Source organism: Macaca nemestrina, chromosome 8 (assembly GCF_043159975.1).
Source record: "Macaca nemestrina isolate mMacNem1 chromosome 8, mMacNem.hap1, whole genome shotgun sequence".
Lineage (NCBI taxonomy): Eukaryota > Metazoa > Chordata > Mammalia > Primates > Cercopithecidae > Macaca > Macaca nemestrina.
Window position 1 is genome coordinate 40,305,805 of NC_092132.1, and position 8,118 is coordinate 40,313,922.

An 8,118-nucleotide genomic window follows, 5' to 3' on the forward strand; every position below is an offset into this window, starting at 1 on the left:
TGCATATATTAATGTTCAACCAAATTGTCTATTTTGGATATTAAAAAATCAGGATAGGATTTGTGCATATGAAACAAGTTCTTTCTGTGTTGCTGAAATTATTGAATAAGTTCCACTGACTATACCTACTTTTCTCTGCATCAGCGTATGTCTAGGAGATGTGAAGAAGGAAAGACGATACAAAATTCTTCTCATAGAGTAAAAATAAAATTTCTTTATTTTAAAACTTTATAAGATGACTTCTCTCAAATTAAAAAATTACTAAAATTTAGGATTTGTAATTGTCTTTCTTGAGCATTGATCTTATAGACATGTTGTCAATAAATATCTTGTAAACAAAATATATTCTTGGTAGGCATAATTATTGATACCCAAAATCATGAAAGGGATCAAAACAGACAAATAATTTTTAAGATAGCAAATATTCATAAGGAAATTTAACAATTTTTTGAACTGACCAGGTTTAGATAATGTTAGCAATTCACAAGTCCAATATTTGATGGCATGCACAGAATGTAGACTATATCCACAATTAAATCAAGACATTAAGCTTCTCATCAAAGGCTACTAAAGATTGAATTAATTCATTAAAATAACACAAAATTAAAAGATTTAATCATGCCATTTCAATAAGAAACATTATTCAAAAGAAACTAATATATACTAAAAGTTTCTTAATTGTTTTCTTTGAATCATTGGATTGTCTATATTTGTATAACTTACTGTGTGCTGAATAGTTACCAGGCATGATTTCTAATCTTTCCAAAAACTCTGGAAGATAACCATTATTATCCTCGCTTATAGATACTATTTAACTAAGGCCGAGAAACATAAACTATTATGCCCAAGATTGACGGTGGTACAGAGATCCAAATCTTCTTCTGAGTGATTCTAATGTCAGAGTTTTTCTGAAAAATCAGATAATGGCTTCCTGATCACCCAAGACATGTAAGCCAATCACTTGAGACATAGTATAGAGCACTTCTTATTAGTTCTGTTTTCTCTCTAGAAATCTCTTGCATATATGTATCCTCTTTTATCTATTTACATTAATTCTGACCAAATTTAGACCCTTGTCATATTTTGCTTTAACTTCTTTAATTTATTGTCATACATATATCAAATGCTTAACAATGTATACTGTGTTGTGTACTGAAGGTAAAAAATAATAAGGTGTTTTTTCAAAAATGGCCTAAAATTCTTTGATACTCCTTCAATTAAGAAGTGGAGTCTATGTCCCTTCTCCTTGAATTCAGGCTCTGTAACTGGTTGGCCAACAGGATATGACAGAAGTGACTCTGTGCCTGTGTAACCCCAGGATGTAAGGAACTGAGAGCTTCTACTTCCTGTCTGATGTGAGAAAGCCCAGGTCACATGGAGAGGCCATGGCAGTTCTAGATGAGGCTCAAGTCAACAGCTGGCACCAATCACACCAAACTGTGATTGGGAAAACCTTTGAGATGATGCCAGCCCCAGGTTCCAATCGAGAACTGTCCAGGTAAACACAGTGAACCCCCAGTACTCTGAGACGTAACAATAAAGTAATTGTTACTATTTTGTCACTACAATTTAGAATGACCTGTATGCAACAATAAATAATGAACTAACACCTAAAAACCCAAAGGCTTAGCAACAATCTAGTAGAAAATGAAGATAAAAAATAAAGGGGGGAAATTTTTCACTCATCAAAATGACCTCAGGAGAAAGCCTGATATTTGTCTGGAAGAAATGAACTTGTAAGCTGATAGGTGGACATTCGGGATTGGCATATTGTGAGGATGGGGATGTTATGATCACATGGTTTGGGGCGGGGTGATGCACTTTTACTTAGAATTAGAGCTGTTGGGAAATTCCTAATGTATTTTGGTAGGGAGGAGCACTTCTTAGGTTTCATCCATAGCTACTAATACCAGTTTCACTTACTTTAAGCTATTTTTGCCTGATTCTTTTGTTTTTCAAAGAAATCTTTACTCAGAGGAGACTTTTAAAGTATCTGTTTTCTCTAGGCATTTTATTTCTCTTAGGCTAATGATATGATGGACAGGAGAAAAAGGTGGAGAATTCTAGGAATGATACCAGGTGTCACCACAAGAGAGGACAATGCCAAAGGAATTTCTTTGGGCTGAGTTGTAGCTGTCAGTGGGGGATATGGCACATTCTTTTAGACAGCTTCAAAATATCCCATTGATTTCAAATAAGTTTGGGGAAGTATTTGGCCTCCTAAATAAAACTATGTATTCTGTGATATTGCTGTTTTCAGAGAAAGGAGACTTGTGCCAATGTAGAACATAGAAAACAGTATTAAATATCTTGACTAAGACTCTGAATCAAAACTTCAGCATCTTACTTTAGTCTAATTTCTCGGTCTCACCGCAGTTGCTTTACTGATCCACAAAATAGAACATAACAACCCCCCCACCCCCTAAATATGCATATATCAGATTAACAACTCATTGCCCCAGCATATCAAACAACAGAAGATGTGCTTTCCTAGCAAGCTCTAGGATCTGAGAAATAACTGGTTACTATTGTCACAGAAAAGAAAAACTGCATAAAATAGATTAAACAATACATGTTTAATTGCATTTTAAATTAAATGTGAATCTTGAAAATATAAACAAATTGGTAATTGCAGTTTGTTTCACATTTTGCTGAAATCATCCAGATACATGCCATATTCCCACATTCATAAGAAAGTCACATACTCTGAAGAAATAAAACTGTATACAAATTCAAAGTAATCGTTTGTGTAATTATATGGCATCAGAGGGGACTTTGTTCATGGCTGGGAAAGAGACCTTATGTAGTACTGAAATGAAACGTTATTGCCATCTCACTTACTCATTCTTGGAATTGGTTTAGTGATTACTTCAACATTGACATCAGTGAAAAACATTTGACATCTGGCCTAGAAAATCAGACAGTCGACCACAGAGACTTTGATTAAAAAACTTCATGTAATTTTCTCCAATCAGTAGCTTGGCCTGTTCTTTTATCAGAGTGAAGGTTGCTCTCATCACCTGCAAATTTATACGAAGGCTTTAAACAAACAAGCATGAAACTTTTACGTGAAAATCCCCTCCTGAAGGAATACTTACAGAGGAACTTGATGATTAGCTGTACTGATTTGATTTCTTCAGTGTGAAATAAGCCTGGAATCTTCTGTGTATATATTTTTTATCCCAGTTGCATATATGCACATATATGTGTATTTTTAGCCTTCATTTCATAAAGCAGTTTTGAGAAAAGTCTACATTAGGTGGTATTGCTTGCCAGGCCAGGGGAAAAGAAAACAAAAAACAAACAAAAAAAACCCAGCTTCCTTCACATCATCTGTGTGCCAGGGACTATTCTGAAGTCAGAAATCATGCATGCCACTAGGGTTCTGTATGTTTAACCTCCTATAGAGCAGAGCCATTCCCATTACTGAGAAGAATGAACCCTCAGGGACACAACAATAGAGATCCTGAAATGAACTGCATTGCAGTATCGCCATGAATTAAAGTCTCCATCAGAGGCTGTGGCTCTTGGCATTAGAGAGCAAGGGCTTCAATGAAGTCGAGCAAGGGATTCTGCAGTAATGAGCCATCCTACTGCCTTTTCTCTGTGAAGACAATTTATATAATGAAACTTGATAATTAACTTATGCCCAACAAACTAAATCCAATATATCTGTTTTCAGGTCAGAGGCAGTGGCTGTAGTCTCCTGGAATATGCTACCCCATCTACCAGTTCCTTGACAAGGACACAGTCCCTGCTAATACAGTGTCACAGTAAATTTGCTTATCTCTTAAGAACAACGAGGTGTGCTGTAAAATATGTATGTACTATCAAAACATTCATAATAAAATCCTAATAAAATTAGAAAGTTGGAATAAAAGGAAATCATTGTCTTCAATTGTATGTCTTGAAATTACCTTCAATAATGGCTGGTGCATTATATATGGGGTGACTATTACATATGTGTATGTGCGTGCGTGTGTGTGTGTGTGTGTGTGTGTGTATACATATATATGAGAGAACTTCAGCCCATGAGCACACAGTTAGTTTTTCAGGTTCAGTTTCTAAGGAAAGAAGACAGTATGATGAAATAAAAACCAACTTCTCCCAATTCTACAACTTTATCTTTCATGGTTTACAAATTGTCATTGCACTATTATACTCTGGAGAATATGAAATCTACTCAATGATTACAGATTGGAGACACAGTAAAAAACAAAACACACACACACACACACACACACACACTCTTTGATACTACCTGAAATAGCAAAGCAAAAAAAAAAAAAAAAAAAAAAAGGAAAAAAAACATAGAAGGTGAGAAAAGGAAACACTTGGATCATTTTTCAAAATGTCAATGTTTTATTTAAACCTGCCTGGGGCTGATCTCTGCACTCAATCCATGTACATGGCATGGTGTTGGAATTATAACTCTCAGATGGAAAGAAAGAAGTACAAGGCAGATTTTGCATCACAAGTTGTGACCATTTTTGATACACACTTACAACAGTCATTTATTGGTCCATTGGCCTATATCCTCATGAAATCAGATTGCATTTTTGGAAATCAGGCAGAGAAATAAAATCCGATCTCAAAGATGGATATCTATTGGGAAACACTTTCATTAAGCATCAAGAAGTATTCTCCTGGAAAAAAAGTGATTTGTTCCATGGAAAAATGTTTCTAGAGGAAACTGATATTTAGTTACTCATATCAACAACCACACTTAGAAAAAAAGTCTACATCTTTGTCATTTAAAAACATTACATTATTAATCTTTCTAGATGCATTTATTTGTAAAACACCAGAGGAAGCTTAAAATTGCTTCTTACAATTTCTTTAAAAATACAGATTTTTTTGCTGATAAATTATTTTACTACTGCTTCAAAATTTCAGATTAACCCATTAATGTGTCAGCAGTAGCTAAATTATGCTAAAATAGCTTAATTTATGCAATTTTCTTGAAATTATTTTTAAATGTAATTTATAGTTACATTATAATAATAATAAAGTAAATAATGTTTGGCCTTGTATGGCATATTAGAGGGGAACTTAAATCATGTTCTTAAAGGAGAGTAGATGTTAGGAAAAACTAGAAGTTATGCAAATGTCTTCATTCGAAATCCATATTCATGGAATTTCTGTAATTAACCAAATGAAATATACCTTTTTCAGGTGATGGGGTCCAAAGTGAGAAGTACTCTTACTGTATTTGCCAGTCTGTCATCTATTTTTAATTGATGTTCCTTGTCAACTCATACATTTAATAGTTTACAAGATGAGCCCTTAGGACTAGACAAAGCTTTACATTTTACATCATGCTTTCCCACTGCTTATATACCAAAAGTAGAATTTATGAAATTGATAGTGTGCAAATATTTTGAATCCTATTCCCTGGTGTTTAAAATTGTTCATTTGAAAAGTGTCTGTTTTTAATAAAAGAAGTTGAATTTAAAAAGCAGTTTCTGTCTAGGGGGGAAAGTTCCATGAGAGCAAAGTTTAATTTTGTTCTCAAAAGAATCCTAAGCACCTAAAACAGTGCCTAGTATATAATAGTGCTCAATAAATAAACTCACAATTTGTTCAGTGAGTGAATGCAGTGTAAGAAAGACAACCAATGCTACCTATAAAGCGGGCTTTTAAAATGAAATTGTTTTCCATTTTATGGTAACTGTGAAATAGAGATTTATGGAGAATAATCCTTAATTGTGGTCTTTGGAGGCAAGATGGCCCATGACTACTGGTTGCCTGTTACTGAAAACTCTGGGGTATATAAACAAACAACCAAAACTTTTGAAAAGTCTTACAACATGGAAATTAAGCGCTAAATTTTGTGGTAGACAAAATTGGAATAAACGAAAATTTAAGGAAAAATAAGTTCATGGTGACTTGGAGAAATCATTTAGTTAATAAGAATTCATGTTTATCTAGTGCCTACCAGGGGCCAGATGCTTGCACACAGTGAATGCAGGGGTAGTGATACCTATGCAAGGCTAGAATTACAATCTCACCCCTACTCTAGTGATGATGTGGTACATTTACCACATTCTTCCTGAAGTCAGGGAAGGCCTTGCTGAGAAGCTGACATTTAAGAAGAGTGTGACCATAAAGACGGGATGAGCCAAAATAGGCAGGGCAACTGGAATGACATCTGACCAACATGGAGAAACTTTGTGTCTACTAAAAATACAAAAAATTAGCTGGGTGTGGTGGCGCATGTCTGTAATCCCAGCTACTCGGAAGGCTGAGGCAGGAGAATCAACTGAACCTGGGAGGCACAGGTTATGGTCAGCCAACATCACACCATTGCACTCCAGCCTGGGCAACAAGAGTGAAACTCTGTCTCAAAAAAAAAAAAAAAAAAGTGGGAGAAAAATACATGTTTCAGAGAACCAGAATTGGGACCTCAAAAAATGATTGTCCGCCAGGAAGAAATGTTATATTACTTAGGATAATTAAGTTTCTGTTACAAAGGAAACCCCAAATAGCCCAACTTAAACAAGATTAATTCCTCTTTCATGCAATAAGCTGAGCATAATCAGTTGATGGCTGATACGTTTGTCTCCTTGTGTGTTTTTTTTTTTTTTTTACTTTTTTTTTTTTAATTTATTTATTATTATTATACTTTAAGTTGTAGGGTACATGTGCATAACGTGCAGGTTTGTTACATATGTATACTTGTGCCATGTTGGTGTGCTGCACCCATCAACTCATCATTTACATCAGGTATAACTCCCAATGACATCCCTCCCCCCTCCCCCCTCCCCATGATAGGCCCCTGTGTGTGATGTTCCCCTTCCTGAGTCCAAGTGATCTTATTGTTCAGTTCCCACCTATGAGTGAGAACATGCGGTGTTTGGTTTTCTGTTCTTGTGATAGTTTGCTAAGAATGATGGTTTCCAGCTGCATCCATGTCCCTACAAAGGACGCAAACTCATCCTTTTTGATGGCTGCATAGTATTCCATGGTGTATATGTGCCACATTTTCTTAATCCAATCTGTCACTGATGGACATTTGGGTTGATTCCAAGTCTTCGGCAGCACATATACTAAAATTGGAACGATACAGAGAAGATTAGCATGGCCCCTGCGCAAGGATGACACGCAAATTCGTGAAGCGTTCCATATTTTGGGCTGGCTTTAGCTTAGCGGTTACTTCGCAGTTCAACAAACCACCTCCTTGTGTTTTAAGACGACTGCTGCAGTCCCTGCCATTACATCTACATTTCAGTTGGTGGAAAGGAGAAGGGGAGAAGTAGAAAGCACGCATTAACATCCTCCACAGAATACACCCATTCTTTCTTTTCATCCTAATTCCTTATTGCTTCCAAGCAAAACTCCTCTGCCACCCTCCTCCAGTTTCTAACCCATGTTTTTCACATTTTTCCTTCAGGACCAGGATAAAACCTTGGAAATGTAAATCCCTCCATGGGCTCAATTAGGAACCTCAACTCTTGAATCACTGTCAGATTTTCATACACTTGACTCTTTCACATCGCCTTCCTCAGAGTAATGCGACGAGAACTGTGCATAACATGAAGATCTTTGACTGAAAGATGCTAACTAAATGAGGACATTATGATCATTTATAGGGAAAGGGCTTCATTTGTAGCCCATTGTTGCCAACTTGCTCCAGCTTCATTAGGGCTAGAAACAAAACTCCCAGTGAGCTACAGTCTTCCTCCTCTTTAAGTATTACCACAGTCAGGGGGGCGTGACTAGAAATGGCAGATTGAAATCCCTCCTGTGGCACATGCAATGCTAGCAGGTAGCAGCTGATTGACAAAATCACCTTGGTGGGGCCAGTATAGCTCAGCTGAGGAAGGGCTCTCTTCTTGCCTACCTTGCACCTTTGAAGAAAATTGGCAGCTAAAGTCTTACTCCAGGATCTTTATTATTGGAGATGATGTGTTAGTCAGCAGGATGCAATGTGACTTATACACACCAGGTGGGGCTTTCAATGGGGAGAAATTCAAACTTGAATTAATTTGTTTTCTACCTGGAAGGTATGTCAGGCATTGAAAGGAATTAGTAAATGTCTTATGACACCAGTCACCTTTGTTCCTTCAGGCCTTGCCTTTGCATGTTCTGAAGTAAGAACTGGGCCTCTAGAAAGGC

General features: G+C 36.3%; 1 non-coding gene across 1 annotated transcript; it reads left to right on the forward strand.

The window, feature by feature from the left end:
- The first annotated feature begins 7,030 nt into the window (after positions 1-7,030).
- Positions 7,031-7,132, forward strand: LOC112425631 (U6 spliceosomal RNA). Its single transcript, XR_003016752.2, has one exon. It is a non-coding gene; the product is annotated as a U6 spliceosomal RNA (small nuclear RNA).
- The last annotated feature ends 986 nt before the right edge of the window (positions 7,133-8,118 follow it).